Raw genomic sequence first — 25,743 nt, forward strand, 5'->3', positions numbered from 1 at the left:
CTCTCTCTCTCTCTCTCTCTCTCAAAAATAAATAAAAACATTTTAAAAATCTGCTGGCATTTTCAGAAATATGTAAACATTTTATCTCCTGAATTTCTTCTTTCACTTATCAATTTTAAGAAGTCAGACTCAAAGTAAGAAAATGAAATTATCTCATAATCTGAAAACTTGACACTGAATATATTCCTCATCCTACTTCTTTAGGAACCCCACTCAATTCCAGGTTGAGACCTGCTAATACACAAATGAAGTGACATAGTTTTATTTCACATTTCATGTCCTTTTTAAAGTTGCCTCAGACACTAATGATGATTCCAAGAGTGTGGACTCTGAGTTCTGTTCATAAGGAAGAACTATGATGGAGTGATGATCCTGAGGTTTCTTCCACATTCCTTGTAGCTGCAAGAGAGACAGGGTTGGCCAAGCTTGGGACTAGGGTAGAGTGGAATGAGAGTTAGCTCAAGAGTAGCTGTTGAAACTCTCAAATTCTTCTTGAAGGGGTAGAGTCTAAAGATCTAGGGAAACCGAGAGGGATTTCCAAACTATCTTAATGATGCCCCAGTGTCAGCAAATATGACCTCAACTCATATACTTCCTCATACCCATAACCCTATACAAGTTGTTTATTCCACCCTGGGCTAGATTAAGCAAAATGAGAATTGCTCACATTACTGAAAAATCCAAGGGTATATCTGACTTTATAGGCTTGGTTGGACCCAGGGGCACAAAACCATCCAAATCTGTCCCACAGTGGTCTCAAGTGACTTCTTAGAGGTCCTAAAGATACATCTTTCTTCATTCATGTCTAGTAGAAAAAAGACTTCTTGCCCCACCCCCCCACCAGCATTCCCACCCAACCGAGTATTCACTGTGTCTCACTGGCTCCAATCTGATCACCTGATCTTCTCTAAACAAATCATTTTAACCAGGAAATATGATATGCTAATTGGCTCAGACCTAGGTACATGCTTAACCCAAGTGGCATTGAAACAACACTACCCCATGGGCTGAAAGAAAACTGGGGATATAGTTATCAGGAGAAGGCAAAAGAAGTACTGTGAAGCAACCTTCAAAGAACGTACTTTGACAACCTTCATCAGTAACTCCGTCAAGTACTAAGAATTAGAGAAGCTGACTGATCAACCAGTAACAACTTCCACACCAAACAACTAGCCCCACATCAGTCTCACCCTCTTCTCACTAAGGCGGAAGTCTTTCTCAACACTGTCCAAAACACATCTTTAAGTAAAAGGAAGAAAAGGAAGCTTGAGTTGTTTTTTAATGTTTTGGCTGGATAGATTAATTAATCTGTGAAATAAGAGATGGACATGATTAATACATAAAGCACTAACCCCTGTGATTTCAAAAAGGGCACCCATGGAACTCAGAGCTGTGATCTTGAAAAAATTTGGTTGCTCACAGAAAAGCTTTCATTGTGGCATAAATAGAAATAAAAAGAGAACTCATACAGAGGTAAAGACTCAAGAAAAGTAATACAACACAGCACATTCAGTAACATTGTTTATATTAAGATAAATCTGCTGGCTAATGCTGCCTGAGCTAGGTGTGGAGGCCTAATGAGCTCGGGCAGCCACCCAAAAGGACCCACCCAGAGAACTCAACAATAGCTAGAGTAGCAAAAGCTCAGCAGGGATTTTCTATAAAGGGTAAATAGAAAACGGTGGGGCCAGGGGCTAATCATATGGTTGCATAAAATGCTAGCTTTTCCTTAGCACATATTCAGAAAGCACTAAGCAAGTTTTCAACAATGCACACTGAATGTGCAGTGTTATAAATTAATGGGTAATCACAATAATATGCATATAATCACACAGTGATAGCATGTAATAGCAATGGGGTTAAATTTGCTTCACTGTGGAACTCTCTCTGAAATTCCTTATCTATTAGATCAGCAGAGACAGTATTCTTTTATTATATGTATTGAATGAATAGATGCAGGCATGCATGAAGTAAACTAGTGATTGAACTTAGGAAGTTTTCACACGGGGTTAATTTTCTGTTATGAACTTATGTGTGCAAGAGTTGGAGTGTTTATTCATTCTTACAAAATAGATTTTTCCCTATAAGCTAATTTCAGATTATGCTACCATGCCATTTTTTAGTATGGCTATAATGCCTCTATCAGAGCTATTCTAGTCTCTGCAGGGTCTTCGGACAAGTTAGAGGTATCTCTTAAGGAAAGATGCAGTTCCTTGGGCATGTGACTAGTGAAAAGAGGGAGCCCTTGTATAAAGAAAAGGTGCCCCATGGAAGACTTGGGAAACCGGTGGGGGACTGGGCTGGATTTCTACCCTCACTACCTCATCTTTGTTTAAAGCGTAAGTGGCACAACTTTAACTCAGCCTAATGCAGAATGATCATAAAGAAGGAAGTAAAAATCATACCTTTCTTGCTTTTCTGTTTTATAAAGTCATTTCTCTCAGGCCAGATTCTATTAATAAATGATATAATCAATAGTTGTAAAAAGTACCTAATAGAATGTATTTAAATGTTAAAAACTTCAAATTTCCCTCAAATTGTTTTCAACCTAATCCTTCCTATCAAATTTGATTTTTCCTGAAGGCCAGCTGAAATAAATTAAGAGCCATACACATACAATACATATTGTATATAGACATATATATGGTCACAAGGACTTTCTATTCTAATCTTACAGAAATTTTTCAAAGTAAAATGTTATTGTTACCTGGTGGTTATTTGTTTTACTTCTTCTTTTGCATCAGTGAAGGTTATTTTTCTTTCTTTCCCCTATGACTTTCCAATGGCTATTGTGATCAACTAAAGTCCCCCATTCTAATTCTAAGAGATGGGATACACTCAGAGCAAGGAAAACAGGGAAACAGTGATGGAGAATGGTAATGGAATCTATTTTATCCTGAAGCAATAAGAAAATGAATTCAATTTGCACAAAAGGATTCTGATTTGCAGCCAAAGGAGTAAAAAGGTCCTTCTGTTTACTTTTCATTAGGAAAGTATACATGCCACATTCTTTCCTGGCTGTCTTCTAGCCATGAAATGAGTTTGCTCCCCCAGCTGTTAAGCTCTGCAAGCTGAGGCTAGTTCTGCATGTCTTTTTAATTTTATTTTAATTCCAGTAGAGTTAACACATAGTGTTATGCTAGCTTCAGGGGTACAATATAGTGATTCAAAATTCCTTACATCACCCAGTGCTCACTGCAAGTGCACTCCTTAATCCCCATCACCTATTTCACCCATCCCCTCACCCACTTCCCTTCTGGTAACCATCCAGTTTGTTCTCAATAGTTAAGAGTCTTTTTTTGAATTCTCTTTCTTTTTTTGTTTTTTCCTAAGCTCACTTCTTTTGTTTCTTACATTCCATGTATGAGTGAAATTATGTGGTATTTGTCTTTCTCTGACTTATTTCACTTAGCATTATACCCTCTAGCATTATACCCTCTAGCTCCATTTGTTACCAATGGCAAGATTTCATTCTTTTTATGGCTAAATAATATTCCATTGTCTATATATACCACATCTTCTTAATCCATTCATCTCTATGGACACTGGGAGGGAGGGTTCCATAATTTGGCTATTATAAAAAATGCTGCAAATAAGCATAGGGGTGCATGTATCCCTCTGAATTAGTGTTTTTGTGGGTTTGGGGTAAATACCCAGTAGTGCAATTACTGAATCAGAGAGTAGTTCTATTTCAAACATTTAACTCTATACTGTTTTCCACAGTAGCTGCACATTCCCACCAACAGTGCAAAAATGTTCTTTTTTTCTCCATATCCTTGCCAACACTTGTTTCTTGTTAGTTCTGCATGTTGAATTGGAAAGAAGTGGACTGAGCCAGTAAATCAGTTTTGAGTGTCAGTTTTTTAACATCTGACCTTATTCTTGGCAAACAACTGAGTGAGTTTCCTTAGTGGTAAGATGGGGGCCTGAGCTAAATAAGTGATTATACTAATTATAGCAGCTGTCATTTATTAAGAGCCTACTATATACCTAGCACTAGGGTGAGCATTTGCAATATCATTATCTCACCTAACTCCTAGAAGTCCAGTAAATTGAATGATTTTACAGGAGAGAATCTACAGCTTGGATATGTTAAATAACTTATCAGGGTCCTAGAGACATAGTATCAGAGTCAGGATAGGATCAGAGGTCTCACTTAAAAGCCCATTTGGCATATTTACAGACTGAGTGAAAAGCAATCTATGATGTGAAACTCAGACAAGAGCTACCTGCAGGCTTTCTGTTTGTTTGTTTGTTTGTTTGTTTGTTTGTTTGTTTGTTTGTTTTGAGAGAGAGAGAGAGCATGAGAGGGAGAGGGGCAGAGAGAGAGGGAGAGAGAGAATCCCATGCAGGCTCTGCACTGTCAGCACAGAGCCCGACACAGGGCTCGAACTCACGAACTGTGAGATCATGACCTGAGTTCAAGTCAAGAGTTGGAGGCTTAACCAACCAAGCCATCCAGGTGTGAAAAACAATCTATGATGTGAATCTCAGATGAGAGCTACCTGCAGGCTTTCTTTTTTTGACATACCTAAGTGTATTAACTCCAGAACCATAAAATGAGTTTCCAAACATGTTAGTGTAAAAGAAACATGACTGTTCTCTTACATGCTAATGGTGACAAATCCATTGCCTTGTCATATCATCATGCATTTACATGCCTAATAGTGCAGATACAGATTTCAGTTTATACAATTCACATTTTTTCTTAAAAAATGACATGATACAAAGAAAATGTCAGAGGCTGTGAAGCTAATTCCAAAAAATTTCACTCATATGTGGAATTTAAGAAACAAAAGGATTCTAGAAACATTTTTGAGAAATGGTATCATCATGAAACAACTCAGTAGTTTCTGAAGTGGCTACTCTTAAGTGGGAGATAGTCTTTAAGTGGGTAGGTGCACCCATGTTTGTTCAAATCTATCACATGACTTCAAAGACACATGGGTATATTGTGAATGCTTATTTATTCACTCATTCATTCAACAGAATATAGGGAGTACTTATTGTTCTGGGCACCAGACACACAACTGCAAGCAAGATGGAAACTGTCCCTATCTTCATGGAATATAGATAAAGAGCCAGATAATTAAAAGCAAATAAATATAAAAATAACTACAGACTGGAGTAGGTGCTATAAAGGAAACAGGATGCCCTTCTAAAGAAAAATAACTTGAGGAGGTAGTTCATCTTAGCTGAGGAAAGCCTGTTTTGAAAATTGAAGGATGAGAAGAAGCCAAACATGAAAAAACCAGGATGGCAAAGGCCTTGAGGCAGGAAAGTTTGTCAAGTTCTAAACACTCTGTGTGTTAGTGCAAAAAAAAACTATAGATAAATATCCACATCTAACATAACACTTAATGGTGAAACACTGAAAAATTTTCGCTGCATGATCAGGAGGAAGACAAGAATGTCAGCTCTCACCACTTTTATCCAACACATGTTCTTAGGCAAGAAAAAGGATAAAAGACATCCAGATTGAAAATAAATAAATAAAACCATCTCTGTTTGCAGATGACATGATCATGTACATAGAAAATCCTAAGGTGTCCACAAAAAGACTTAGAGCTAATAAATGGATACAGGAAAGTTGCAAGATATAAGATCAATATACAAAAACCAGTTTCTTTCTACCCACTTGCAATGAACAATTTGAAAATTAATTAATAAAATTAATAAAACATTCATTTACAAAGCATCAAAAGAAAATATTTAGGAATAAATTTACCAAACAAGTCTAAAACTTACACACTAAAATCTACAAAATATCATCAAAAGTAATTAAAGAAGATCTAAATAAATGAAAAGACATCCCATATTAGAATATATTATTGAAGATGTAGTATTATTAAAATGGAAATAGGGGCACGTGGGTGGCTCAGTCGGTTGAGCGTCCAACTTCAGTTCAGGTCATGATTTTGCAGTCCATGAGTTTGAGCCCTGCATCTGGCTCTGTGCTGACAGCGCAGAGCCTGGAGCCTTCCTCAGATTCTGTGTCTCCCTCTCTCTCTGTCTCTCCCCACTCGTGCTCTATCTCTCTCTGTCTCAAAAATAAACTTAAAAAAATTTTTTTAAATAAAATAAAATGGAAATATACCCCAGAGTGATGAACAAATTCAAGACAATTCCTATTAAAATATTAGATGCCTTTTTTGCAGAAATTGACAAGTTGATCTTATAATTTATATGGAAATGCAAGAAAATTAGAATATCCAAAACAATCTTTAAAAAAAGAACAAAGTAGGATGATGCATACCTTCTCAATTTCAAAACTTACTACAAAGCCACAGTAATCCAGAGTGTGGTACTGATATAAAAATAGACTTATAGATTAATAGAACAGATTTGAGAGCCCAGCAATAAACCATATATCTATGATCAACTGATTTTTGACTATGGTGCCAAGACCACCAAATAGGGAAAGAATAGCCTTTTCAACAATGGTGCTGGGATAACTGGATTACCACATGCAAAAGAGTGAAGTTGGGTCCCTTCCTCATACTATATACAAATATTAACTAAATACGGATCAAAGACCTAATTGTAAGAGCTTAAAAACGAAACTCTTAGGGGCGCCTGGGTGGCGCAGTCGGTTGAGCGTCCGACTTCAGCCAGGTCACAATCTCGCGGTCCGTGAGTTCGAGCCCCGCGTCGGGCTCTGGGCTGATGGCTTGGAGCCTGGAGCCTGTTTCCGATTCTGTGTTTCCCTCTCTCTCTGCCCCTCCCCCCTTCATGCTCTGTCTCTCTCTGTCCCAAAAATAAATAAAAAACGTTGAAAAAAAAATTAAAAAAAAAAAACAAACGAAACTCTTAGAAGAAAACATAGGTTTAAATGTTCATGATCTTGGGTTGAGCAATGGTTTCTTAGATATGAGAACAAAGGCACAAGCCACAAAAGAAAAAAATAAATTGGTTTTCATCAAAATTATGAACATTTGTTATTCAAAGGACATTATCAAGAAAGGAAAAATACAATCCATTGAATGGGGAAAAATGTTTGTAAATCATTCATCTGATAAGAAACTTCTATCTAGAATATATAAATAACTCTCACCATTCATTAAGGAAAAATACAACCCAAATTTTTTAAATGGGCAAAAGTTCTGAAATGATATTTCTCCTAAGAAGATATAAAAATGGCTAGAAAGCAGATAACATTTCCCATTAGGATGGCCATACTAAAAAGGACAAATGGTAACAAGTATTGGCAAGAATGTGGAGAAACTGGAACCCTCATCCACAGCTGGTAGGAATATAAAATGGCACAGTTGCTTTGGAAAACAATCCGGCAGTTCCTCAAGATTACAGTAGTCCCCCCACTTGTCCACAGTTTTGCTTCCCACAGTTTCACTTATCTATGGTCAGCTGCAGTCCAGAAACAGATGATCCTCCTGACAAAGCATCAGAAGGTCAACAGTAGCCTAATGTTACATCACAATGCTTATGTTGTTCACCTCACTTCATCTTACCACATAGGCATTTATCATCTCTCATCATCACAAGAAGAAAGGTGAGAACAGTACAAGATATTCTGAGAGTGACCAGTCACATAGCTTTTATTACAGTATGTTGTTATATTTGTTCTATTCTATTATTAGTTATTGTTAATCCCTTACTGTGCCTAATTTATAAATTATGCTTTATCACAGATAAGTATGTAAAGGAAAAAACATACTATATATAAAGTTCACCACTATCTGTGGTTTCAGGCATCCGCTAGAAGTCTTGGAACATATCCATGCCCCATGGACAAGGGAGGACTACTGCAACCATAGAGTTACTATATGACCCAGCAATCCTACTCCTAGGTATATATCGAAGGTAAATAAAAACATATGCCCACTTAAACCTTGTACATGAATGTTCATAGCAGCACTATTCACAATAGACAAAAAATGGAGACAACTCAAATATCCATCAACTGATGAATGAATACATAACATGTGATACATCTACACAATGGAGCATTATCCTATAATAAAAAAAAATGTAGTACTGATACACACTACAACATGGATGCACCTTGAAAACATCTTAAGTGAAAGAAGTCGGTCATAAAAATCATTGTTTGATGTCACTTAAATAAAATATCCACAATAGGCAAAACTTGAGAGAAAGTTGATTAGTATTGCCTAGGGCTAAGAGTGTTGGCAGTAAATTGAGGATAACTGCTATGGGGTACTGGGTTTTCTTCTGGAGTGGCGAAAATGTTCTAAAATTGATTGTCATGAAGGTTGTACAATTCTCTGGCTATATTAAAATCTATTGAATTTACAACTTAGGAGGGTTAATTGTGTGGCATGTAAATTATAATTCTATATTCCTGTAAACAGAAAAAATGCTGAGAGAATAAAAGAGACTAAGGATAGAGATGAAATTGAAGATGTAGGCACATGTGACAGCTTGGAGGGCTTTGTTGGACATTTTATGGAACTAGGATTATATACTAAGGGCAGAGGGAAGCCACAGAAGGATTTTAAGGAGAAGAATTACATATATGATTGACAATTTCAAAAGTTCATTCTGGCTGCCTGGAGGGGGCGCAAAAGTGGAAGCAGGGACAGCAGGAAAAGGCTATGGCAGCAGCCCAGGTACAACATGATAGTTACTTGAATTAGGAAATGTTACAAAAAAGCTGGGGAGAAATGGATTTAAGAGATGTTTTGGAGATAGAACATTTATATATATAATATATACAAATATATATGTGTATGTGCATACATATATATATATCTGTGTATGTACATATAATATATATACTATATGTAATAGTATACATAAATATATACATTATTTATATAATGTGTGTACATATGACAATCATACATTATATCTATATATGCATAAAACATTTATATATAATATATACACACTATTAAATATTACATATGATATAAATTATACATAAAAGAATTTAAATAAAACCAAAAATCTAAAGGTGAGTGTTGAAAATACTGTTTTTGTTTAAAATTACAACATTTTATATTTAACTAGGAACTTGTAATGGACTAGATAATTTTCTGGAAGTCTCAATTCATTTAATTCTATTATTTTAATAAAGGCAATTTCTATAAAGAATAGCTATATTACTATAATTTTATCCAGCTTTTAAAATTTGAGATGGAATTAAAATTACACAGATATAAAAAGTATTTGTTAAACTATGAGTCTTAATTTGTTACTTCTTACTGTATATCATAGATGCTCATAGAATTTCAAGATTTGAAGGAATCTCAAAGTCATGTGTTTAATTCAATGGTCCTATCACCCAATGATTACATTTTTTTCTACAACATTCTTGACAAGCAGTCAGCCAGATCTGATATCCTATCAATGCTGAATATTTATTAACAAAGAGATAATGGAATTTTTACATCTCTGAAGATTCACTTTGGACATTAACATTTTTAGCGGATGCTTTAAAGCATAAACATTTTTTTAAGCTTATTTATTTATTCTGAGAGAGTGCAAGAGGGGCAGAGAGAGGAGAGAAAGTCCCAAGCAGGTTCCACACTGTCAATGTGGGGCTCAAACTCACAAACTGTGAGATCATGACCTGAGCCAAAATTAAGAGTCTGACACTTACTTAACCAACTGAGCCACCCACACTCCCCAAAACATAAACATTTTGAAACCATACCTATAGGACAATACTATAAAGAAATTATTGTTTAAATAAATTATACCTTTACAAATAATTTTGTGTTAACAAATGTTCATTTTTTTCTTTACATGTAAAAAAAGTAAACTGTTTCAATGAAGTCAGTATCAGCTTCTTCTCCATTAGATAAACTGATTATCCATGGAAAGTTTATAAATGGTTATAAGCAAAATTTTACTACTGAGTTTATACCAAAATGAATGAATCAGATATCTAGCAACTACAGCAACAGCAAATTTATCTGGCAAAGTTGAGGAATGAATTATGCCATGCAAACGAATTTTACAAATAAACTCCTGTTGTAATCAATTCATGGAGATTTTTTATCTTAAACCATTTCACTGAAATCTCTCTAAATCTGCCTAAGGTGTTATGAACTTCAGTATCATAGCAAATAGGTGAACTTAATTTAAAAGTAGTTGAAATAGCTGGGGCACCTGGGTGGCTCAGTCAGTTAAGCATTTGACTTCCACGCAGGTCATGATCTCCTGGTTTGTGAGTTTGAGCCCCACGTTTGACTCTGCTGACAACTCAGAACCTGGAGCCTGCTTCAGATTCCATCTCCCTCCCTCTCTGGCCCTCCCCCATGCAAGCTTTATCTCTCTCTGTCTCTCAAAAATGAATAACTGTTAAAAAAATTTTAAGTAGTTGATGAATTAGGACCATTATTTTTCAAATTTCATATAATGATGCTAGTGAAGTGAATAAATGTTGGCTTGCCCACCCACTAAATGTTTCCCTTGACAACAAGCCTGGTGGACTTTATTGCCACACTAGGTACACTGTAGAAGTGATCTCGTTTCCTTTTTAAAAACCTTAGGGAAAAAACTTTTGTGCCCAGTTATTTCAAAAATCTTCATCCTGTTTTACTCCTTAAGCATAGTCAGTCCCCTCAGGTTCATTGCAAAAATATCCTATCTATAAAAAGGACATCTTGCTTGCACTGGGGGTTCTCCCTTGAATCACACAAGGCTTTTAGTTGCAAGCAACGGAGACCAACTTTAGCCAATTAATGAGAAGCAGGTCATTAAAGAGATTTGTGGAAGCTCACAGAACTGCTAGGAGGACAGTGACTAGGACCAGGAGGACTAGACTTAAGACTAAGATTCTAGCATAAAGGACCACTCTGCGAAACTGAAAGAATGAAAAGACTGCCACTGCCACTGCTGCCCTACCAATGTCATTCCCATACTCCGGTATTCTCATACTTTCCTGGCAGAGCAGGGTTTTTTATATTTTGATATCACAGTATCAAGCATACGGTAAATATTCAACACATGTTTATTCATTCAACCATTCTGTATTGGACACCTATTGCATTTCTTGAACTAAAATATCCTTATGTATATGAGGTGATTCTACATATTTTCTCAATATATATATACTACATGTTTAAGCACAAAGTACTATATTGACACAAATGGTGTAGAGCTCTCATGTTCCTTATGAACAAAAGAACTGAATTTGACACCAAGTAACCCAGCCTGAAATCAATGTACATCTGGATTGCATGCCTTAGCTATAGTTTAAAATTAATTGCCTCAGGGAGTAGGAAAAAAATTACAATGTGGATTACTGTAAGGCCCACTTTAAACTAGTAAGGTAATTATTGTTAAGTACCCTATACCTGGTATGCATGAGATGTTGAACTCAGACTGAAAGAGTTGGTGCATAGCTATGTTTTATGCTTGGTTAATGCTAAACTCAGTTAACTGTTCTGGGTAAAAATGAATGTACACATGTTGATATTCATTTCTTTTCACTTTGAACTTGAGCTGTTTATTTAAAAGTATTATTATTTTACAAACAATGAAGGCTTATAATCTTCATACATATAAATGACTCAGATCCAAATCAGATTCCTAAATGGACTCAGGTATGAGCCACCTGGAGGCCTGTCTAGAGAATGAATACCTAAGTGAGAAACCTAGAAACAAGAGCTCAGTCAGATCAAATTAGCTGCTGCTACAGCGGAATAAAAGGCAAATCATTATTCTGTCTCCATTAATGCTCTTGTCCTCTGCCTACGGCTTTCTGGTCAAATTCCTGACCTTGCTATAAAATTTAGGAGAACACTTTTTTTGTTCCCTCAGATTCTAGTATGTCTCAGCACAGCAATGCCTGGTTCATCATGCTTTCAGACTCAAGTGAAACAAAACTATTAGGTTGAATAACATGAAACTAATGTTTTTGTAGATCCAAAATGGCCAATTATCAGTAATTTCATATGGCTCAATCTAGCATTTACACTTCAGATCCACAGGACTTGATCACTGCTAGTATTTCATAAAGTTCTAATTATCATGCTTGACACTGTGTCATAGAAGTGTACTTTCAATAATTGAAAAATTAAGGCCAGGAAAGTTAAAGTACCTGGTTAGGTTAAAGTAAGACAAGAACTCAAGTCTTTGACAGCCCTTTCCATGAGCTTTCCATGCTATGATCTTTATGGCAAAATTCATAACACTTTGGTTTCACCAACATTATGTTATTTAAATTTTGAATAACTTGTCAACATTTTTTGAAAAATAATTGACAAAATATTATATTAGCTTCAGGTGTATAACATACTGATTTGATATTTATATATATTACAAAATAGTCATCACAAGTCTAGTTACCATCTGTCACCATAGAAAGTTGTTACAATATTATTGACTATAATCCCTAGGCTGTATAGTACATCCCCACATCTTATTTATAGTATAGCTGGAAGATGGCACCTCTTAATCTCATTCACCTATTTTGTCCACCTCCCTCATCCCATCCCCTCTGGCAGTCATCACACATACACACAAACACACAAACACACACCGCATATTCTTTATCCATTCATCTATCAATGGACATTTAAGTTGCTTCCATTTCATGGCTATTGGAAATAATGCTGCAATAAACATAGGGATGTGTATATTTTTTTGGACTGGTGTTTTCACTTTCACTGGATAAATACCTACAAGTGGAATTGCTGGGTCGTATGTTGGTTTTATTTTTAATTTTTTGAGGAAATTCCATACTGATTTACATAGTGGCTGCTCCAACTTATATTCCCACCAACAGTGAACGAGGGTTCCCTTTTTTCTACATCTTCATCAACACTTGTTCTTTCTTCTCTTTTGCAAACTAGCCATTCTGATAGTTGTTAAGTGATAACTCATGGTGGTTTTAATTTGCATTTCCCTGATGGCTAACTGTGTTGAGCCCCTTTTCATGTGTCTTTTGGCCCTCTATGTCTTCTGTGAAGAATGCCTATTTAATTCTTCTACCCATTTTTAAATAAGATATCTTTAAATTGAGTTTTAAGAGTTCTTTATATATTGTGGATGTTAACCCCTATCAGATAGATCATTTTTGGATATCTTCCCGCATTCACTAAGTTGCCTTTTCATTTTGTTGATGGTTTCCTTCGATATGCAAAAGCATTTTTAGTTTGATGTAACTCCGTTTATATTTGCTTTTGTTGTCTTTGGTCACAGATCCAAAATAATGTCACTAAGACCCATCTCAAAGAACTACTGCCTATGTTTTCTTGTAGGAGTTTTATGATTTTAGGTTTTATAGTTAAGTCTTCAATCCATTTTGGTTTATTTTTGTATATGGTAAAAAAAAAAATGGTCCAGTTTCATTCTTTTGCATGTAGCTTCCCAGTTTTCCCAACACCACATGGAAATCTTTATCTCCCCTTCAATTCTGAATGATAACCTTGCTGGGTAGACTATCCTTGACTGTAAGTTTTTTCTTTTCAGAACTTTGAATATACCATGCCACTCCCTTTTGGCCTGCAAAGTTTCTCCTGAAAAATCAGCTGACAGTTTCACAGTGGTTCCCTCACAGGTAACTTTTCTCTGGTTGCTTTTCTCTTGCTGTTTTGAAGAGTCCTTATCTTTAATTTTTGACATTTTCATTGTAATGTGTCTTGGTATGGATCTCTATGAGTTCTTGTTTGAGACTGTGTTAATTCTGGGACTGGATATCCGTTTCCAGATTAGGGAAGTTTTCAGCTATTATTTCTTCAAATAAGTTTCCTCCTGCCCCTTTGTCTCTCTCTTCTCCTTCCAGGACCCCTATTAGTGTGACTGATGTTGTCCCAGAGGTCACTTAAACTATCCTCGTTGTTAAAAAAGCCTTTCTTTTTGCAGTTCAGTTTGGGTGCTTTCCACTAGCCTGTTTTCCAGTTCACTGAAAAATAAATCTGCTATTTATTCCCTGTACTGTATATTTCATTTCTGTTTTTTATTCTTCAGTTCTGATTGATACTTTCTTATATTTTCTATCTCTGTTATAGTTCTGTGTTCATCCATTCTCCCAAGTTTGGTAAGCATATTTATGATCATTACTTTTAACTTATTATTGGGTAGATTACTCTTCTATTTCATTTAGTTCTTTTTCTGAGATTTTGTCTTGTTCTCTCATTTGGAACATATTCCTCAGTCTCATTTTGCCTACTTTCTGTGCTTGTTTCTGTTTTAGGTAGTTTTCCCAGTCTTTTATATTTTTTAGTTTTCCCAGTGTTGAAGGAGTGATCTTATGTAGGTGATGTCCTGTGGGGCCCAGAAACACAATCACTACTGGCTATCAGAGTCAGGCACTTCAGGGCTGTTCTCTGTATGGGCTGTGTTCACCCTCCTGTTGTGGCAGAGCTGTAACTGCTGTGGGCATGTTGGTGTGTAGGGCTGGCTTTCACTGAGTCTGCTGTGAATCTTGGCCATGACTGCCACGGATGTGCTGGTGGGCAGGGTTACTGTTCTGTCAGCTGCAAGGCCTGACAAGACATATGGTTGGGCAGGTTCTCAGTGGGGCACATTCCCTGACATAGTAGTCTAGAGGGTAGATTCAAAATGGTGTTCAACAGCACTGGGATCAGCACAGCAGAATGAGCTGGCAAATGTGGCTGCCACTAGTGTCTCAGTTCCCAGAGGCCCAGCTGCCAGCTTGTTGGCATGCCAAGATTAATAAGTGGGTTTCCTTTACCACTTGTCTTTGGTTTTTTTAATCTGGTGTTTTTGTGCTGGTTTCTAAGTTGAGTGAGTCTGTATACTGCACCTTTACGAGTGGGTTTTCTTATCTGTATAGTTCTATAGTTTTCCTGGACATACTCTCTGTTGCTTTTCTTTTTTTTTTTTAAGTTTATTTATTTACTTGGAGAGTGAGAGAGAGAGAATATCCCATGCAGCCTCCATACTGTCAGTGCAGAGCCCAAAGTAGGGCTCTATCTCATGAACTGTGAGATCATGACCTGAGCCAAAACCAAGAATCAGATGTTTAACTGACTGAGCCACCCAGGCGCCCCTCTCTGTTGCTTCTCAAAGCCAGATGTTTTAGGAGTTTATTTCTCTTGTGCAGGATCTAAGGGTTGGAGTGCCTGATATGGAGCTCAAATCTAACTCAGGGAAAAGTGTGTCCTTTTGATATCCCTCCAGACCACAGAGCACCATGCCTGGGGTGTGGTTTTTTCCCTTAGTGAGACCATATCTCTGCCTCTCTTGCCCATCTTGGTGCTGTCCCTTGTGTGGACTTTGTTTATCCAGTTTTCAGGCCTCCTTTGGTGATAATTGTCTCAAACGTAGTTGTGGGTGGTGTATCCAGGGGAGCAGGGGAGCTCAGGATCTTCCTACGCTTCTGTCTTGAACCCACGCTCCCCAGCCGATATATTTAAAATGTGAGATATCACCTCAAAAGCTGGATTGTCAGTTTCTCTCTAAAAATGGAGACATTTTGGGGAGCCTGGGTGGCTCAATTGGTTTAGCATTCAACTCTTGATTTCGTCTCAATCCACGATCTCACCATTAGTGAGATCGAGCCCTATGTCAGGCTCTGTGCAGACAGCATGGAACCTACTTGGGGTTTCTCTCTCTCTCTCTCTCTCTCTCTCTCTCTCTCTCTCCCTCCCTCCCTCCCTCTCTCTTTGCCTCTCCCTCCCCCAAATAAATTAATAACCCTTACAAAAAGGAAATTAAAGATTTAAATGACATCTCTATGCAGTAACCCCCAGATACATGTGTCCAATCATATGATCTGTCTTTTGAGCTCCAGATTAAATATATAACTGCCTACTTGATATTCTACTGGGCTGATGAATAGGATCACAAATTCAACCTTTTCAAAATAGGAAAAACTTGTATTTTCCTTACCAAATTTGTTTCTCCTCCAATCTTCCCCATCTTAGTAAATGAAACCACCATCCTCCCAGTTCTTGGCATCAAATACTTAAAAGTCCTCTTTGATTTATATTATCTCCTCATCCCTTTAACCCATTAAGAAGTATTATTAACTCTAACTTTTAAAGAAAAATATCAAATCTACTCATCTTTTTCCATCTTTATTGCTGTTATCATGGTCCAAGATACTACCTTCTCTTTTCCTGACTGTTGCAAAAGGCTTTCGTCTTTTTGCTTTAACTTTGCATTCAATCTCCCTCTCCATTCCAGTTTCCATTGAGCAGCCTAACTGACCTATCTGAAATATAAATCAGATTATGTTACTGCCATGCTTAAAAACTTTACAGTGCCTTTCTGTTGCAATTAGACCAAAATGCATACTATTTATTATGACCTATGAAATACGACTCCCGCATCATCACATTCCAACTACATTGGCTTCTATATTCTCAGAAACAGTCCAGGCACAATTACCCCAGAGGTCTTTTATAGTCTTGTGACCTAAAATGCTCTTTTCACAAATCCTCACGTGATTGGGTGTTTGTTCTTATCATTCAGATCTTAGCTCACCTACTACCTCCCCAGAGGAGACTACCTATAGAACAGTCTACATCAAGTTCCTTGACCACTCTTTCTTGTATGATATCCTATCTTGTGAAATTACTGTTTCTTTGTTTATTTTTTTTCTTTCCTCATGTGGAGTTAACTGGTATAATCCCAGCATCTAGCCTAGCACTAGGTAAGAATAAGTACTTAATAGATATTTGTTGAATCAATGCGTAGGTCCATGAATGAGTAAATAAGACCAACTATATCTCAGAGGAACTAAATAGGAATATTAAGTATTATAAATTATTTAATAAACCATCCAAATTAATATTCTCTCCAGAAGTACAATGCTTTGTTTTTAAATGATTATCTCCATAAGCTACTTTAGATTAAAATATTTCAATTCAGAAATTCAGAGAAAACACAAATCTTCACTGTCAAACAGTATCTGGGTCCTGGAAAGTAACTTTAGAGAAAATTTAGAGGAGACAACAACTACATGAAACTATATGAATTATAAAGTAATTGACAAAATGAAGACCTAAAAAGACTTAGAAAATGGTAGCACCTAGTGGAACTTTTGGAGTATTTTGGTAGTTTTTGTTTGTTTGTTTGTTTTGCTGTGACTTTCATTTTTCAAGATCTTCAGACAGCATCAGACTCTGTGCATATGTGTGGTTCCTAAATGACAGAGGTTCCATGGTCACCATTGAATCTGACTACCAAAGACAGAAATGAAAGCACCAAAAGAGAAATTATTTTAAATCATTTTGGTTTCATCTCACTGTTGTGATCCTTTTAAATTGGCAGCAAAACCCAAGATCCCTTTCATTTTTAATTGTTCTGTCCTCATCCCCTTGCTGTGTTTTGGCACATTACCATGTGATTATTAACAAAAAAAAAAAAAAAAAAAAAAAAAGACAACTTTACATATATATATATATATATATATATATATATATATATATATATCTCACAAAATTCACCCTTTTCAAGTGATTTTTGGCAAATTTACTGAGTGGTGCAATCTTCACCATTAATAATTTTTAGAACAACTGGATCCCCCCAATAAGATCCCTCAAACCCATTTATACTAAATCCAGATTCCTACTCCTAGACACAGGAAATCACTAATCTACTTTCTATCTCTATGAATTTGCTTTCCCTAGACATATCCTATAAATAGGATCATACAATATGTGTTCACAATCACAATATGTGTTCTCTTCACTTTGCATTCTTTCTGAAGTTTATCTATAATGTAGACTGTGTAAGTAGTACGTTATTTTTATTGCTGAATAATTTCAATTACATGGATATAATATAGTGAATGGACAATTGAGTTGTTTCCAGTTCTTGGCTATTATAAATAATGCTATTATGAACATTCACATGCAAGTTTTGGTGTGGGCTTATGTTTTCATTTCTCTTCAGTAGATACCCAGGAGCTGATCTGCTGGTTTATCTGGTAGTTTTAACTTTTTGAAAAACTTTCAAACTATTTTCAAAAGTGGCTACAAAATTTTACATGCCCACCAGCAATGTATAAGTGTTCCCATTTCTCTACATCCTCACAAACATTTGTTTTCTTAGTTATTATAGCCAGTGTAGTGGGTGTGACATAGTGTCTCATTGTGGTTTTAATTTCCATTTCCCTAATAACTAATGCTATTGAGCATCTTTTCACATGTTCAATAGTCATTTCTATATATTTTTTGGTAAAATGTCTTTCATATCTTTAACTCATTTTTTTTTATTGAGCTGTTTGTATTATTATTGAGTTTTAAGGGTTCTTGGAAGGTGCAAGACCTTTATCAGATATGTGTTTCCTCAGTCTATTATTTTTTCATTTTCTATTTTTTTAAGTTTATTTATTATTTATTTTGAGAGAGGGCATGAGCGGGGGTTGGGAGGCAGAGAGAGAGAAGGAGAGAGAGAATCCCAAGCAGGCTCCACATTCAGTGCAGAACCGGATGTGGGCTCAATCCCACAGCCATCAGATCATGATCAGAGCCAAAATCAAGAGCTGGTTGCTTGCTTAACTGACTGAACCAACTAGGTGTCCCAATTTTTTCATTTTCTTAATGGTGACTTTTGAAATGCAAAAGTTTTGGATTTTGATGTTCAATGTATTAATTTATTTCTTTTATAGGCTGTGCAAAGAAATAGCTAAGAACTCCTTGCCTAACCCAAGGTCTCAAAGATTTCCTACTATGTTTTATTCTAAAAGTTTTATTGTTTTAGCTTATATTTAAGACTATTATTTTTATGTATGGTGTGAAATGAGAGTATAAGTTCATGTCTTTGCATGTAGGTATCCAATTGTCCCAAATTCATTTGTTGAAAAGATTATACTTTCCCCGATGAATGTCCTCAGCATATTTCTCAAAAACCAATTGGCTATGAATATACACATTTATTTCTGGACTCTCAATTGTGCTCCATTCATCTATATGTCTACCCTTATGTCAGTGCCACACTGTCCTGATAACTATATTTATAGTAAGTTCTGAAATTGAAAAGTGACAGTCCTCCAATTTTCAAAACGGTTTTGGCTATTGTAGATGTTTTGCATTTCCTATAAATTTTAGAATCTGTTTGTCAACTTATACAAAAAGGCACCAAAAATTCTGACAGGGATTACATTGAATCTATGCTCAAGTAGTGGAAAATTTTCACCTTAAACATATTGAACCTTCCAATCTATGAATATGGAATGTCTTTCCATTGATTTAGATCTTCTTTGTTCTCAATAAAGTTTTTAAATTTTCAGTGTAATAGTCTTGTATTTCTTTTATTAAACGTATTCCAAAAGTATTTAATTCTTTTTGTTGATATATTGAATAGAATATTTTCCATTTTCTGATTTATCGTTGTATAGAAATACAATTGAATTTTTTTTCAGCTGGCACACATAGCTTTGAATCTTTTGTTTTATAGGTATATAATTCACACACCATAAAAACTATCCTTTTAAAATGTATAATCCAAAGGTTTCAGTATATTCATAGAGTTGCACAATCATCATCACTATCTAATTCCAGAATACTTTCATCACCCCCAAAAGAAACACTGTGCCCATTAGCAGACATTCCTCATTTCCCCTTATCCTCAGCCTCTGGCAATCACTAATATTTGTCTCTATATACTTGTCTATTTAATATAAATGGAATCATACAATATGTGGTCTTTTGTGTCTGGCTTCTTTCACTTAGCATGTTTTTAAAGTTCATCCATGTTGTAGTATATATCCATATCGCATGGTTTCCACTTTTTGAGTATTATAAATAATACTATGAACCTTCACATACAAGTTTTTGTGTAGATATATACTCTCATTTCTCTTGGGAATATACCTATAAGTAGAAAATCTAGGTCTTATGGTAACTCTACATTTAATCTCTAGAGGAACTGCCAAACTGTTTTTCAAAGTAGCTGCACCATTTTACACTTCTGTCATCTGTGTATGAGGATTGCAATTTCTCCACATCCTCACCAACATTTTTCTTTTTTAAATTACAGCCATTTTAGTAGGTGTGAACTGGTATATCATCATGGGTTTAATTTTTATCCAGTGGCTAAGGATGTTGAACATCTTTTCATATGCATATTAGTTTTTACATATCTTATTTGGAGAAATGTTTATTCAGAGCCTTTGCTCACTTTTAAATTGGGTTATGTGTCTTTTCATTATTGATTAGCAACCGCGTTTTATAATCTGGATACAAGTCTTTTATCATATAAATATTTTATAAATATTTTCTCCCAGTCTTTCAATTTTTCATTTTCTTGAGTATGTCCTTTTAAGCAGTTTTTTTTTTTTTCAATTTGATGATCTAATTATCTTTTGTGTGTGTGTGGCTTGTACTTTTGGTGATGTATCTAACCAATCATTTCTTAGTCCAAGGTCCTGATGATTGATACATATGATTTCTTCTAAAAGTTTTATGGTTTTAACCATTACATTTAGGTCTTTGACCCACTGTGAGTTAATTTTTGAATATGGGGTGAAAGAGAAATACAATTTTATTCTTTAGCATGTGGATATCCAGTAGCCCCAGAGCCATCTGCTCCAAAGATTATTGTTTCCCTATTGCATGATCTTTGCATCATTAGAACCAATATCATGAATCTTAAATAATAAAACATCAAGTTATGATGCCATAATGGTAATAGTATATCCATTTGTTTCTGGTAGTTAAAGTTTTTAAGTTGTCTTTTCATATTTAAAATAATACTTGAAAAGAATTTCAGAGGCAGTTTCCATTTTATTTATTTTTAATTTTTTTTTCAACGTTTTTTATTTATTTTTGGGACAGAGAGAGACAGAGCATGAACGGGGGAGGGGCAGAGAGAGAGGGAGACACAGAATCGTAAACAGGCTCCAGGCTCCGAGCCATCAGCCCAGAGCCTGACGCGGGGCTCGAACTCACGGACTGCGAGATCGTGACCTGGCTGAAGTCGGACGCTTAACCGACTGTACCACCCAGGCGCCCCGGCAGTTTCCATTTTAGAGTATCTTAAGAATCAGTCTGATGCAGTTGTAGTCCAACTTGAAGAAACTGCTTTGTCAGTATTCTATTTATTTCAGACAACTATGATACTAGATTTTTATAAATTGTAATGTTTTCTGCTGCATGTAAGAGAAACATCAATCACACTGGCTTAAATAAAAATATATTTCATTGTCCCTGAAAAGGAATCACATCCATGCTTTATAGAGAAACTATCATAATATCCTGAATTTTGAGTCTGATAGTACAATTGGATGAGACTATTGAGTTGTCTACCTTGGATACAGAATGAGTATATTTTACATGCAAAAGGGAAGGAAATGAATATTTGTGACCAAGAAGGTCGAGTATGGTGAATTATATTTTATTATTGTTCAAAATATTTGGCGCTTCTTCATGACATCATGCTTTGCATATGATTTCCTTAGACCGATAAAATGGGAGAAGCCAGATATGCCACTTCCAAGCAGAAGCTTCAAGAGCCATTGTATGATTCCAATACATTCTGCATTTTCTTTTACCATGAGACTGGCAATGTTCCAGGTAGAGGCTGCTCTCTCAGCATAGGTTCCAGAATGAAGACAACATCAAACTGAGTTACAGCTGACCAATACAAGATGAGTTAAAAGACCAGGAAACAAACTTTGTTGTTTTAAGCTTCTGAGATTTGGGGATTATTTTGTTATGGCAGCATAGCCTCAGTTAATGAAAATGATGACTATTTTACAATTATTTCAGAACTTTTGATTTTTTAAGTACGTCTAAGGAGGCCATAATATACAAAGGAAAACTTGTTTTCTTACACTTAATTTCAAGTTCTAAAAAATTATTTTAAAATACTTGTTTTAAAAGGCCTGGGGGGTGCTTGGGCGGCTCAGTGGGTTAACTGTTTGACTTTTGATTTTGGCTCAGGTCATGATCTCATGGTTGTGAGATAGAGCCCCACAATGGGCTCCACACTGGGTGTAGAGCCTACTTAAGATTCTCTCTTCCTCTCCCCCTGCCCCTCCTTCACTCACTTGCTCTCGCACACACACATGCACATGTGCACAGGTGCATGTGCACGCTCTCTTAAAAACAAAAAACAAACAACAACAACAACAAAAAAAAAAAACTGGGGTGCCTGGATGGCTCAGTCTGTTGAGCATCCAACTTCAGCTCAGGTCATGATCTCATGATTCATGAGTTCAAGCCCCATGTCAGGCTCTGTGCTGACAGCTCACAGCCTGCAGCCTGCTTTGGATTCTGTGTTTCCCTCTCTCTCTCAGCCCCTCCCCTGCTCGTGCTCTGTCTCTCTCTCTCTCTCAAAATAAATAAGCATTAAAAAAATTTTAATAAAAAAATAAAATAAATTTAAAAAGAGAGAGAGAGAGAGAGAGAGACAAGGCCTGATACAACCTTTATCTGCCAATCTAAATCCACATAAATTTGTATCATCTTTCCTACTTAAAAAATTTATAAGGCTCTAACATCTGAATAAATGATGCTATTATCTCAAAATTAAACTAGAAAACTTGAAGTTTCCAATACACTTAGAGAGTTAAAATTTGTATTATAACACACAAGACTTTTATACTATACTTATTCGTATTTACATAAGTGTTCTCAAATTAAAATGATTTGTTACAAACAAAGAGCCAAAATGCACCCAGGGGGTTTCCTACATGGTTACATGGAAATGATTCTTAATTTCATACATTGAATTTTTATACACCATGAATCTTCTAAATTAGAGCCATTCAGTGTTCAGCATGTTGCAGCTAAGTTCAACTATTGGAAATAAAAAGAGGAGATGAGTTACCTATAGCAGTCTACATTTTGATTGAAGATGGCAACACAAGGAAGTGGTTTGTTTGAGCAGTAACAGCATATTTATTGGTATATTCCAACCTGAAATAAAATTAAAATGTGTAAATTTCATATTTTATTATATTAACATTATTTATGACAGTACATATTAAAATTTTCACCTAAGATTATATGTTACAGTTTTAAAGAAAATCATAATTCCAACAGTGATTCTACTATTTATAAACAGGATTGCTTTCTGGCAAACTACAGAACAATTTCCTAAACAAGTAAATAAACAGAAAACAAAGCTGCTAAAGTCCCTTTGCAGAATTATATTTTTCTATTTAGCATTTATATTTTAGCTTAAAGGAATTAGAAGTAATATTGTGAAAAATATAAGGATTGGAAAAATCCCAAACAAGCCAACCAAGGAGATAAACAAATGGGACAAAGAAGTGGGGAGAGAAAACTAAAAAGCTAAAACAATTCAATAAGTATTAAGTAACTTAATTCTAATTCCATATCAGGAGCGTGCCAGATTCCCTAAGCAATATTACACAAAGATTAAATTTTTGTTCTGTAGAAATGAGTCCTATTTTCAATAGAACCATTTTATTATCTAAATATAGCTCTAATTAATTTAAATTTAGCTAAGTGCATTATCCATGATTACCCATTCAAAAGATTATCTTTAGCAACCTGTCAGGCCAACAGAGAAAGCATAGGATTGGGGAAAGACCAAAGATAGCAGCAAAGGATGTTACCGGTGCTGTGCATTTCCTACCATGCACCCCTGAAAATACAGCATGGTATCACTCAAACTTCTTCAGATCTGGATGATAGAATATCTCTTAAATAATGCTGCTTTGTAATTTTAGATATACAAAATAAAGCCAATTGATGACAGCAGTAGTCAAAATAGACTATGACTTTGTTTTGAATAAATATATTTCAATACTTTGCATATTATGTGTAAATGGTATATCTTTTTACAGTCTCAGCCCCATGCTTATATTCACATTTACAAATTTCATCCATTCTACAAGAGATTTCACATCCTCCAGGAAAAACTAATTTGTATTAGTTTTTGGTATTTTTCAGAATTTTACCTGTAACAGTATAGGTAGCTTAGCATGGGCTTACCCTTCACTGTATTACTTTGAGCAAGTTGTTTATCCTCTCCACCCCCACACTGTGTATTCGTAAAATAGGGATTAAATCAAAATTACCTCTTAGGATGGTTGTGAGAATTATCAGAAAGAATACACGCAAAGTACTTAGAACAGGACTTGACACACATTAAGTTCTCAGTTAATTTTAGCTTCTTTTGATTACAGAGAAGAGCAGAGGTAAACTGCCTTGTTGACAGTTATACTCTATATCTAACACAGTGTCTGGCACTTAGTAGCTCTCAACTATCTACTTCTGAATGAATAAATAACTTGTCCTTGAGAAATACTTCTAACTACACAGAAGGAAATGCAGCGAAGGAGTTTTCATGGTCAAAGTGAGCAGTAAGTTTTAAAACTGAAGGTTATTCAAACAGTGTGGGGACGGGGGAAAAAGGCACAGGGTTTTATGATTAGTGCATTAAAGTAACTTGCTTCTCCTGGGGATTATACTAGGGATTTTGTTAGGACAATGGTCATAGTAATAAAATGTAACCAGGTCCAAAATCTCTGGTTAAATTTGGTTAATTAGTAGAATTTTTATATTAAGGAAGAGTAGCAAATTTACACAATCATAAGTGTTGTGTAATAAATATGGCTAGTATATACTTTAGATATACCTGAAGACCATTTTAAAAATGCTTTCACAAAAAGTTTGTAAGACTTCCTAGTCTTTTCAAGAAAGGTTGTCATAACCAAATTATCAGTGAAGGAACCTTTATCTTCTATGTTTGCTTTAAACTTTACTGTGCTTCAAGGACTTTTCAATTGATTAAGGTATATTTAAGAACTATGATATTGAATATATGTGTACATATGCATTATGCATGCACTATAAGCACTTCATGGAAGTCTATGAACAGAAAGAAACATCTTTTCTATTAACTTATCACAAACAAGACATTAGATGTCAGAAGACCATGTAAGATGAGCATCATGGATTCCTTTCTACTGCCTTTTGCCATCTTATTACCTTTGTTGTGTCCTTTTCAACCCCTGTGAACTCCCTGAAGCTTCATTCTAGAAGAGTAGCTTAAGTAGAATGAGTAGCTCATTCTAAATTCTACCAGTGCCTCCATCTTGGTGGTCATGGCAGGCTCCTTCCCTGTGTTAACAGAAGGGAGGTGGAAGTCCTTCATATTGGTCCTTTTAGGAGACAAACCTTTCTCTTAATATTATCAACTATATACTCATAGCTTAATTCCAATGAATATGCTAAACAACACATTGGGCCCCTATGGAATGAGAAAGGGTAATATGAAGAAGGAAATCCCCCTAGTAAGAGGGAACCTGAGTAGAGTTGGAACCCAGATGTTTTTTGTCAGTGGAGTTAGACAACATCCCTCTCCACATGTGTCTATTTGGATTAGGATTAGATGTTTGTGGGTACTGGGGCAGAATAAATTATAAAGATATGTGTACCCTTTTGCATCTTGTGATTTGCACTAAGGCCAAAGCCTTCCAGGAGAAAATATTTAAACTCTATCCACTATTGAGGTTGAGATATACCTAACTGATAGAGAATTGGGGGTCTTAACAAAAGTTAGATTTTAGGAGGGGATGTTCCAGAAGAGGATCCAGCATAAGGAAAAAATATACAATGCATTAGGCCAGTAACAGCATCCAAAACAGTAACAGGAAATTGGTAATAGATATGGCAAATAGCCAAACTATCCCAACCCAACAATACTAGTGGAATTAATCTGGGGATGGGGGGAGGGGAGAGAGGATATTTGTGTACATTTTTTAAATTAGAGCACTTTTGGATTCAGTCAACTTCATGTGGAACCCTCTTAACCCCTAACACCTTTTCTTACCTTGAAAAAAACATCTTTTCCTGGTGAATAAAGATCTATACCAAAAATTCAGACATCAACAGTAATGGTGACAAACTGTAAGTG

General features: G+C 35.7%; 1 long non-coding RNA gene across 1 annotated transcript in view; it reads right to left on the bottom strand.

The window, feature by feature from the left end:
- Nucleotides 1-24,962, bottom strand: part of LOC131509979 (uncharacterized) — a 224,790-nt gene extending 199,828 nt beyond the window's left edge. The window contains exons 1-2 of the long non-coding RNA XR_009260840.1: nucleotides 24,816-24,962; nucleotides 22,684-22,772 (exon numbers count right to left, since the gene is read on the bottom strand). This is a non-coding gene — a long non-coding RNA (uncharacterized LOC131509979). The remainder of the gene's footprint in view (nucleotides 1-22,683; nucleotides 22,773-24,815) is intronic.
- Nucleotides 24,963-25,743: the final 781 nt, after the last annotated feature.

This window comes from Neofelis nebulosa, chromosome 4 (assembly GCF_028018385.1).
Source record: "Neofelis nebulosa isolate mNeoNeb1 chromosome 4, mNeoNeb1.pri, whole genome shotgun sequence".
NCBI lineage: Eukaryota > Metazoa > Chordata > Mammalia > Carnivora > Felidae > Neofelis > Neofelis nebulosa.